A 10,791-nucleotide genomic window follows, 5' to 3' on the forward strand; every position below is an offset into this window, starting at 1 on the left:
ATTAGGCAGCACCCCGCCCTGAGCGATAGTCACCCCTCCCAGCAGCTTGTTGAGCTCTCGTCGTTGCGGACGGCCAGCTGCAGGTGTCTGGGGATGATGCGGGTCTTCTTGTTGTCCCGGGCCGCGTTACCGGCGAGTTCGAGGATTTCAGCGGTCAGATACTCGAGCACAGCAGCCAGATAGACCGGGGCTCTGGCACCCACACGCTCAGCATAGTTACCCGTTCTCAGGAGCCTGTGAACACGGCCCACCGGGAACTGCAGTCCAGCCCGGGAGGAGCAAGACTTGGCCTTGGCCCGAGCTTTCCCGCCAGTCTTTCCTCTTCCAGACATTTCCACAATCTCACAAATACTTTCACAAAGAATGAATAATTTCCTTAGCATTGATAGCACATCGCAGGTAGTCAGGATGGCCGAGCGGTCTAAGGCGCTGCGTTTAGGTCGCAGTCTCCACTGGAGGCGTGGGTTCAAATCCCACTTCTAACACCTTGTGTTTTGACTGAACTGGAGGCGTTTGGGAGCAGCGGTGAAGAGCAAAGAGAGAAAGCAGGAAAGAACATGGACAAACAAAATAACCATGGACCCAAAGATGTTGCAACAAAACATTAGAGGAAGAGGCAACTAAGCAAACAGCAGGGCACTGAAAAGATCAAAAATGTAACCTTTGTATCGGGGTGGAAGATGTTGTCAATATCCTTAATGAATACTTTACTGTTTGCCCGAATGAGAGGGTGATGCAGATATTGTTATTAAGGAGGAGGAGTGTGAAGTATTGGACGTGATAACTTAAGGAGAGAGGAAGTCTTAATGGGATGAGCATCCTTGAATGTGGATAAAACATCAGGACCAGATGAAATGTACCTCAGGCTGTTGAAAGAAGCCAGGGAAGAAATAGTGGAAGGTCTGACCATCATTTTCCAATCCCTCACTGGATACAGGTGTGGTGCCAGAGGATTGGAGGTCTTGTAACGTTGCAATAAAAGCAAAATACGAGGCAGATCAAGCATGGCTGATCCTTTCGAGTAGAGAAACAGGGCTGAATTCCCTGAATCAGTGCTACAGCTTTCAGAATAGAAGGAACCTATACACACCTGATGGGTTCCACTTAAACAGAAGAGCTGGAGGTGTTGACAGTCAGAACAGATAAAATGTGGAGGAGTGTTTGAAGCAGATGCTGTGTGGTGACTGTAGTTGTACTTTGGAGTTATTTCAAGGAGGTGATTCTGAATGTAATGGATCAACGTGGACCCGTCCAAGGCAAAGGTTCTAAGCTTCCCTGTGGACCAGCCTGGTTGAATGGAACTGAAGCAAACAAATCATCCAGAAGAGGAAATGATATGTAAGGCCATGAAAGCACAGAATTCAGATGGATGCAATACCAGATGGTATGGCAAGAGTGTAAAACAGCAACAGACTGGTGAATAAAGCTTTCCCATTGAATGAGACAAGAGAAAAGAAGGGTAATATTAGTGTCAGGTGAGTTGTGACACTATTCACATTCCACCTTGATCTGAATAGGACTGTTGAAGGGAGTGATTGAGAAGAATAGAGGAGAAATTAAAAGAAAGGAGAAATAAACAAAAGATCTTTTGATTTTAGAATGCTTGTTTTTGGAAATGACAGACTGTAAAGTGTGTGTGTCAGAAGATATAGAGCGAAGTTGGGTATGACAAGATCACAGGAAAGTTGTGCCCTGAGACAAGATGTGTGTTGACAGGAAAGCTGCTTTCTTTTGCACAATATGTATTTTATTCATATAATCTGTGCAATTACATTGCAAAGCAGTTCAAATTTAATATTACATAAGGTACAATACAGATCAGTTTCTTTCAATAATGTACATAAGGTATCTCACTATCCCTGCCTGCACAGGTTATATTTACAGTATTTACATTACACATCAAACATTCTCTGGTGCAAACAGCCCGATGGGTTTTACACGGGTTCCAGCCCCTCATTGTACTATGGCCTGCTAGGGCCTTAGACTGCAGCCTTTCCCCATTGAGTCTCCATGGTTGCTTCCCCAAGCTTTAATGCCGTCCCACAGCACATAGTCTTGGACGTTGCAATGTGCCAGTCTGCAACACTCGGTCATGGACAGCTCTTTGCACTGGAATACCTGTCCCACGGCCGGGCTCGTTCTCAATAGAGATCATTTAAAATGAACATTTCCTAAATCCGTGCTTTCTCTCTCGCAATAAAGAGAACAGGATGTCTGGCAGATTCACTGTGAGACAATAACACTGCCGGGTAAAGGCCGCTTTCCAACTCCAATCTCAACACAGGAGATTCCCCAAACAGCTGCAGTAAGGTGCTGTGAACTGCTGGAAGCGGATGTGTGAGGAAATGGTGATGTTACTGAGGAGGTTTCTTCGTATAGAATGGACTGTGTTTTGGTGGGAATATTACTGAGTGTTAATTGCATCGGGACCATATTTAAAAGCTCCGGCTTTCTGGAAAGCCTTGACTATGAAGGCCGAGTCTGGAAGGGTTTGTGTGGAGAGCTGGGTTTCGGTTCTACTGTTAATAAAGGGTTTGAAATTGGCAGCCCGCAGGAAACTGGAGGTGGAGCTGAAAGATGAGGGGCCGTTCTCTCTCTGTCTGTCACTCTGGGTGTCTCCTCCATCGAGCTCTCTGTTTAATCTTCACTCTTGTCTCCTCCCCTCCCTTCTCTCACTCTGCCTTTCTCAGCCAGGTCCGGGTGGCCTGCATAACAAGGAGCCTTACGGAATCAGTCTCTTTTATTGTGCACTGATTTGAGGCAAGAATCAACATGTCTGGCAGTAAACAAGAGTATGCTCCAGGCTGGCAGCATGTTAGAATCCATGAGGAAAGGCATCATCACCCTCATCGACAAGCGGAAGGGGGAGAGGACAGAAATCAGAGATTGGTGGCCCAATTTCTGCTTAATACTGACTACAAGATTCTGTCAAAAGTCATAGCCAGTCGATTCAAGTCTGCTCTGGAGTTGGTGATTCACCCTGATCAGACCTATACTATACCAGGCAGGACAATCTCTGATAGCTTTGCGCTACTCAGGGATATGATCACCTATGTACGGGACAGGAGGGTGGACACCTGCCTCATCAGCCTGGACCAGGAGAAGGCTTTTGACAGGATATCGCACACTTACATGATGGATGTGCATTCCAAAATAGGGTTTGGGGAAGGAATCTGCAATTGGATCAAACTACTCTACACAAACATCAGTAGTGCAGTCTTAATCAATGGGTGGGAATCAGAAAGTTTCCCGATCCAATCTGGAGTCAGACAGGGCTGTCCTCTCTCCCCTGTCTTGTTTGTTTGCAGTATTGAACCCTTTGCTGAGTCTATTAGGAAGAATGCGAGCATCAGAGGGGTGACAATCCCAGGCAGCGGAGGCACTCAGGTTAAAACCTCCCTGTACATGGATGATGTCGCCGTTTTATGCTCGGATCCACTGTCTGTGCGCCGACTGATGAGCATCTGCGACCAGCTCGAACTGGCCTTGGGAGCCAATGTTCCAATGAGGCCATGTTCTTTGGGAACTCGGCTGACCGATCCTTTGTCCCCTTCACCGTTAGGTCAGACTACCTGAAGGTGCTGGGGATATGGTTTGGAAGGGCTGGGACGTGCACCAAAACCTGGAAGGAGCGAGTAGCCAGGGTACAACATAAGCTGAGCATGTGGGAGCAGCGATCTCTCTCCATTATGGGTCAGAACCTGGTCATCAGGTGCGAGGCGCTCACATTGCTGTACGTGGTGCAGGTCTGGCCCATACCGCATTCCTGCGCTATGGCGATCACCTGAGCCATTTTCCGCTTCATCTGGGGATCCAAAATGGTCCGAGTCCGGAGGGACACGATGTTCGAACCTCTGGATAAGGGCGGTAGAAATGTACCCAACGTCGCCTTCATCCTTATGGCTACCTTTGTGTGCGGCTGCATCAAGCTGTGTGTAGATCCCCAGTTTGCAAACTTCAAGTGTCACTACGTGCTGAGGTTCTATCTGTCCCCGGTGTTGCAAAGGATGGGCCTGGTCATATTGCCGCGGAATGCTCCATCCAGTTGGACTGTGCCGTCCCAGCTATCCTTCATGGAAAAGTTTCTGTGGAAAAACACCTTTGACCACCAATCCATCAGGCAGTGGTCTGCACGGAATATCCTCAAGGCCCTACGGGAAAAGGAGATGGTGTATCCTGTCGGATGGTCCACTGAGCAGAAGTCCAAAGTCATTTGGCAGAATGTCTCATCACCAGAACTTTCAAACAAGCACCAAGATGTAGCCTGGCTGATGTTGAGAAGAGCCCTCCCCGTCAGATCCTTCCTGCACACCCGAAGTCTCACCCCATCCACACGCGGCCCTCGAGGTGGCTGTGGTGGAAAAGAGACGTTGCCCACCTCTTTCTGGAATGTGTCTTTGCAAAGCAGGTGTGGAAGAGATGCAGTGGTGTTTGTCGAGGTTCATCCCAAGCAGATCTGTAGCACAGGAGTCTGTGCTCTATGGACTGTTCCCAGGGATGCACACCGAGATAAACATCAACTGCTGCTGGAGGACTATCAATTCGTTGAAAGACGCCCTTTGGTCTGCCCGAAACTTGCTGGTCTTCCAGTGCAAAGAGTTGTCCATGACCGAATGTTACAGACTGACACATTCCAAGGTCCAGGACTACGTGCTGAGGGACGCACTAAAACTTGGGGCAGCCGCAGCAAAGGCTCAATGTGGAAAGACCACTGTGTAAGGTCCCCCCACCAAGCTGGACTGAGGAGCTGGATCCATGGGAAACCCCTCGAACTGTAGCCAGAAAATATTTGGTTTGCTGTAAAATGTACATGGCATGACAATGAAATGGAAGAGTTGTGAGGCAACTCACTCCTGTATTGAAGGAAACTGATCTCCTTTGAACTCTTTGTATTGTTTGCTTTTTGGAACTGTTTTGCAATGTATTTTTTTTTACAGATTTTTATGAATAAAGTATATTTTAGATTAGATTAGATTAGATTAGATTAGAGATACAGCACTGAAACAGGCCCTTCGGCCCACCGAGTCTGTGCCGAACATCAACCACCCATTTATACCAATCCTACACTAATCCCATATTCCTACCAAACATCCCCACCTGTCCCTATATTTCCCTACCACCTACCTATACTAGTGAGAATTTATAATGGCCAATTTACCGATCAACCTGCAAGTCTTTTGGCTTGTGGGAGGAAACCGGAGCACCCGGATGGATGCAACTGTATGCTCCAATGCAATGGCAGCTTTCAAGTCCTCCCATGGGTCCACACGTCAGACTAAGTTCCATGTTGCAAACTCCACACAGGCAGTACCCTGAATCCAACCCGGGTCCCTGGAGCTGTGAGGCTGCGGTGCTAACCACTGCGCCACTGTTAATAAAAGAAAGTCGGGCAGAGGTAAAGGAGGCAAAGGACTGGGCAAAGGCGGAGCAAAGCGGCACCGCAAAGTGCTTCGTGAAAATATCCAGGGCATCACTAAACCAGCAATCCGCCGCCTGGCTCGCCGTGGCGGGGTCAAGCGGATCTCGGGTTTGATCTATGAAGAGACTCGCGGGGTGTTGAAAGGTTTTCCTGGAGAATGTGATCAGGGATGCGGTCACCGACACTGAACACGCCAAGCGCAAGACGATCACTGCCATGGATGTGGTGTACGCTCTGAAACGGCAGGGCAGCACTCTCTACGAATTCAGCGGCTGAACAACTCGACCCTTTCCAGCAAACACAACAAAGGCTCTTCGAAGAGCCACCCACCGCCTCACAGAGAGAGCAGTGACCTGGAAACGGGAGCTGGGATAGGCTGTTTAGAACTGTCTGGAATAAATCTGTGCTGTGTTCGAGATACAAAACTAGAATCCCCAAATTTGACATTTCAGTTGTCGCAAGGATGTGCAGTGGATTTGATTTTCGAAACGGGCTGTGTAAACAGTGCCTGAGGCTCCACAGTTAGTTATTTCTCCAGTCCACACATGCCCTCAGTGAAAAGCCACATCACTCCTCCAGAATCACTCATTGTTTTAATAGAATTTCAAAATGATTTTGAAAGAGGGAATCCGGGAGTTTTGCAGCAGCCATCACTGGAACCAGAACCACTTGTGATGTTATTTCCCCCGAGACGGTGTTTCCTGCACTGAAACTGACAGTGTTTGTGAAACTGATCAGTTTCAGCTCAATCATTCAGAAACCTGGAATTCCTGCAGTTTGAGCCCGCGCGATCCCGAGCCCACTTCTGATTGGTCACCCTCTTCCCATTCGCATGTCTTAACCAATTGCCGAGCCTCGAATTAGAAAATACAGCAAATCATTGGCTTAAATTGTCGTCCTGGCAGAAAGGTTGAATTCAAAAAAGCCGCCAATTTCAGTGTTGGGCAGAATCGAATTACTCAATGAATCTCAATAACGAAATTGGCGGCACATTTTATACTTTCCCCGATTTTCCTTTCCATCGATTGGGGTGCTAATTCACTCGGGTGCATTTGCTAATACTAACTGTAATCCTCAGATCCATTTAACATTTCAGTAATCCTATTAAATACGAAAGGAATTTTATGATTGAATTTCCATTGGAAGATAGTGAATTAGCACCCCGATCGATGGAAAGGAAAATCGGGCAGAGGATAAAATGTGCTGCCAATTCGTTTTTGTGATTTGTTTATATAACTGACCAGGACTGACTTCACCCGAACGCAGCTACTGGCTCCCACCCCACTGACCGCTCTCCCCCCTCTGCAATTCGCTTTCTCCCCCTCCTCCCTACTGGTGAAATTCCGCACTCTGGCTGTTCGCTCTCCGCACCCCCACCCCCGCCCTGTCCCAGCCCAGCCCACAGCTGCTAGCTCTGGCCGTGACACTCGCTTCCACATTTCTTCACCAGGCGCCACCTGTAGAAGCAGGAGGGCCGCAAGGAGTGACGGGGCGACGGAGGAGTGAGTGGCTGAGAGGAGGGAAGCGGCACGGCCTGGAGCGAGTGGCCAGTGAGTGTGGTGGTGCGAAGTGAGGAACAACCGGCCAGGGGAGTGGGGGTGGTGGGGAAGCAGCGAGGTCTGGAGCGAGCGGCTGAGGGGGGAATCGTCGAGGCCTGGAGTGAGTTGCCGAGGGGGGAGAGCAACAGCTTCAAAATCTCCCATTCAGCCACTTCCTCCAGCCAAGTGGTGGGGGGATGGGGTGGCTAGATACCCAATGATGCTTTATCACGCATGCACGAAGATGGATTTGTTGTGGAAATGTGATGACGTTGACGCTGCAAAATGACATCATCCCGTGCACGCGCCACTCAATCCTGGCAAGATGTCAAAAATCACTGTGATTCTTTGGTCTTTTCAGTGCACTCCTCTTTCTTTAGTTGCCTCTTACTCTAATGTATTGAAGAAACATCTTTGGGTCCATTTTCATTTTCCTTGTCAATATTCTTCCATATTCTCCCTTCACCGCTGCTCCCAAATCCCTCCAGTTCAGTCAAAACACAACTTGACACAAGTGGGATTTGAACACACGTCTCCAGAAAACACTACGTCTTGAACACAGCCCCTGAGGCGACTCAGCCATCCTAACTGCTTCAGGCTTATGACAAAAGCTGAGAAATTATCCATTCTTTGTGAAAGTATTTGTGAGATTGTGGAAATGTCTGGAAGAGGAAAGACCGGCAGGAAAGCTCGGTCCAAGGCCAAGTCTCGCTCCTCCCGGGCTGGACTGCAGTTCCTGGTGGACCATGATCAAAGGCTCCTGAGAAAGGGCAACTATGCTGAGCGTGTGGGTGCCCGAGCCCCGGTCTATCTGGCTGCTGTGCTCGAGTATCTGACCGCTGAAATCCTCGAGCTGGCCGGTAACGTGGCCCGGGACAACACGAAGACCCGCATCATCCCCAGACACCTGCAGCTGGCCGTCCGCAACAACGAGGAGCTCATCAAGCTGCTGGGAGACGTGACCATGGCTCAGGGCGGGGTGCTGCCCAATATCCAGGCCTTGCTGCTGCCCAAGAAAACCAGCGCGCAGAGCTCCCAGAAAAATTAAAGCGGCCGAAATGACATCTAATAAACCAAAGTCTCTTTTCAGAGCCACCCACAGTCTCTGTGAAAGGGCTGATTACTGTCAGGAGGGAGTCAGTGATGGAGTTATTGTAACAGTGGATTGACATGTTTCACATCTGTCCAGCTGTGTTTTTTAATTTGCTCTGTTTTTCTGCTCACACATCTCCCCCTCTAGTTAATTGCAGAACTGAACTACAGGGTGTAGAATCAACAATTCCCAGGTGCGGTGGTGAGATTGTGCTGAGCTGCAATGAGCCTCCAGTAATGCTGCTTTCTAAATTCCAGATCAGCTCTCAGTCCAACAGGCCTTTCGTATTTTAAATATCACAACAGAGCTGAGCGGGGATGAGCGCAGCCTCAGCTGCACCGAGTCTCAGGGGCTCTCAGGACCCCAATCAGAGCCACCAAGCCTGGCGGACGTGCAGCGAGGACCCCGGGGGAGGGAGGGTGCACCTTTAAAGTGATGGTGCAGCACCTCCCCCATCCTCGCCGCCACTTCCCGGTTTCTTCTCCCGTTTATCTCAACATTAAGAAGACGCTTTTGCTCTGGACTACACTGGTTATAAAGTAAGACCCAACTTTGTCTCTGAAAGTGATGAATAGCAGCAACAACAGCAGAATCCAACCCCTGCTTTTACATGTGAACTTGCTGATGTTGCAGCAGATTGAATGACTGAGTGAATCCCTTCCCACACACATGGCAGGGGAACGGCCTCTCCCCAGAGTGAGTGTGTTGGTGTTTCAGCAGATCATTACTGCTTTTAAAGCTCTTCTCACAGTCAGGACATTGAAAAGGTCTCTGATCAGTGTGAACAACTTGATGTTCAGTGAGGTTGGATGACTGAGTGAACCCCTTCCCACACACGGAGCAGGTGAATGATCTCTCCCCAGTGTGAACTCACTGGTGTTTCAGCAGGTTGACTCTGGCTGGGTTCAGTTCTACACTCACTGGTTCCCCTCTCTCTCCTCCCCTGAAGGTGCTGATTCTGACTGTATGTACGTGCTCTCTCCCCCTCCGACCCTCCCTGTCCAATGTAGTATCTCCCAGTTTTGGTGATGTGCTCTCCCTGACCTGTCTCCATTTCTCCTTCTTTTACAGACTTGCCCTGACTTTCACTATTTCATAGAATCATACAGCACAGATGGAGGCCAATCGGTCTTTTGTGCCTGTGCTGAATCTGTGAAAAAAATGATGCAATTAGTCCAACCCCCTGCCTATTTCCCCATAGTCCTGGAGAAATTCACTTTGAAATATTTGTCCAATTCCTTTATGAAAGTTATAATTTGAATCTGTTTTCACCACCCTGTCAGACAATTCATTCCAAATCCGAATCAGTTACTGGGTAAAAAGATCTCTCCTCACCTCCCCTTGACATTTTTGGCCAACAATCCCAGCTTCACCACCCTGTCCAGAGAACTGAAACCCCTCATCTCTGGTATCATTCTCGGAAATCTCCTCTGAACTGTCTCAAAAGCTTTGATGTCCTTTCTGAAACCTGGTGCCCTGAACTGGACACATTACTGTTGCTGAGATCGAGCCAGCGACGCCCACATCCCACGAACGGATGAAAAAACGCTCCCTGCTAAATCCCCAATTCTTATCCATTTACAGACGCTCCTTGCCCAGTCCCCAAATCTTATTCATTTAGAGACGCTCCCTGCCCAATCCCCAATTCCTATCCATTTCAGACGCTCTCTGACCAGTTGACCTTGCTGGCGGGCAGTTTCGGGAAGCCTCACAGGGAAAAGCTTCACCGCCACCCGCAGGGACAAAAACGGGATTGTTCCATCCTATTGTGGCCTTGACGCCCTGCTCCAGCTGTGTGCACCGGCTACGGGCGCGGTCTCCCTGCACTTTGTGAATATTCTGCTCCAGCTGCAGATGGAGCTCAGCCACTACCGCGCCTGCTCCTTATCAGAGACAAGGCAAATTCTGGAGCGCAGAGCATTCTGGGTACCACAACTGTCATTAATGCCAATCTCTGACATGATAATCAGGTTTTATTTCCTACATTTCATTTCCTGGTATGTTAGTGCGTGTTTTCTTTTGCACCTGTCAGTGCCTGGGAGGAGAGAGTCAGCTTCACTTTGTAGCCGTGAATTTCTGGTGTGAGAATGTGGGTTTTTACTCTGTATGTTTCAGTTTTTGGTTTCTGACTGTTTCTGCTATTGCTATGTGAGTTAACTTTGTGGAAAGAGATGCAGTGGTTTTTGTCGAGGTTCATCCCAAGCAGCTCTGTAACACAGGAGTCTGTGCTCTGCGGGCTATTCCCAGGGACGCACACCGAGACAAACATCAACTGCTGCTGGAGGACTATCATTTCGGTGAAAGACGCCCTTTGGTCTGCCCGAAACTTGCTGGTCTTCCAGCGAAAAGGGTTGTCCACCACCGAATGTTGCAGACTGGCACATTCCAAGGTCCAGGACTACGTGCTGAGGGACGCACTAAAGCTTGGGGCAGCCGCAGCAAAGGCTCAATGGGGAAAGACCACAGTGTAAGGTCCCCCCACCAAGCTGAACTGAGGGGCTGGATCCATGGGAAATCCCTCGAACTGTATCGGAGAAATTTTGTGTGCTGTAAATGTAAAAATGTATATGGCATGACAATGAAATGGAAGGGTTGTGAGGCAACTCATGATTGTACAGAAGGTAACTGATCACCTTTGCACTGTTTGTATTTTTTGACTTGATGCTGTTTTAAACTGTTTGGGAATGTAATTTTTACAGATTTTTATGAATAAAGTATGTTTTGGAAATTAAAAAAAAGTG

At 48.6% G+C, this 10,791-nt stretch overlaps 1 non-coding gene across 1 annotated transcript; it reads left to right on the forward strand.

Moving 5' to 3' along the window:
• Positions 1-402: 402 nt before the first annotated feature.
• On the forward strand, positions 403-485 carry trnal-uag (transfer RNA leucine (anticodon UAG)). The gene has a single exon. It is a non-coding gene; the product is annotated as a tRNA-Leu (tRNA).
• The last annotated feature ends 10,306 nt before the right edge of the window (positions 486-10,791 follow it).

The sequence above is a fragment of the Heterodontus francisci genome, unplaced genomic scaffold (assembly GCF_036365525.1).
Source record: "Heterodontus francisci isolate sHetFra1 unplaced genomic scaffold, sHetFra1.hap1 HAP1_SCAFFOLD_51_1, whole genome shotgun sequence".
Taxonomy (NCBI): Eukaryota; Metazoa; Chordata; class Chondrichthyes; order Heterodontiformes; family Heterodontidae; genus Heterodontus; species Heterodontus francisci.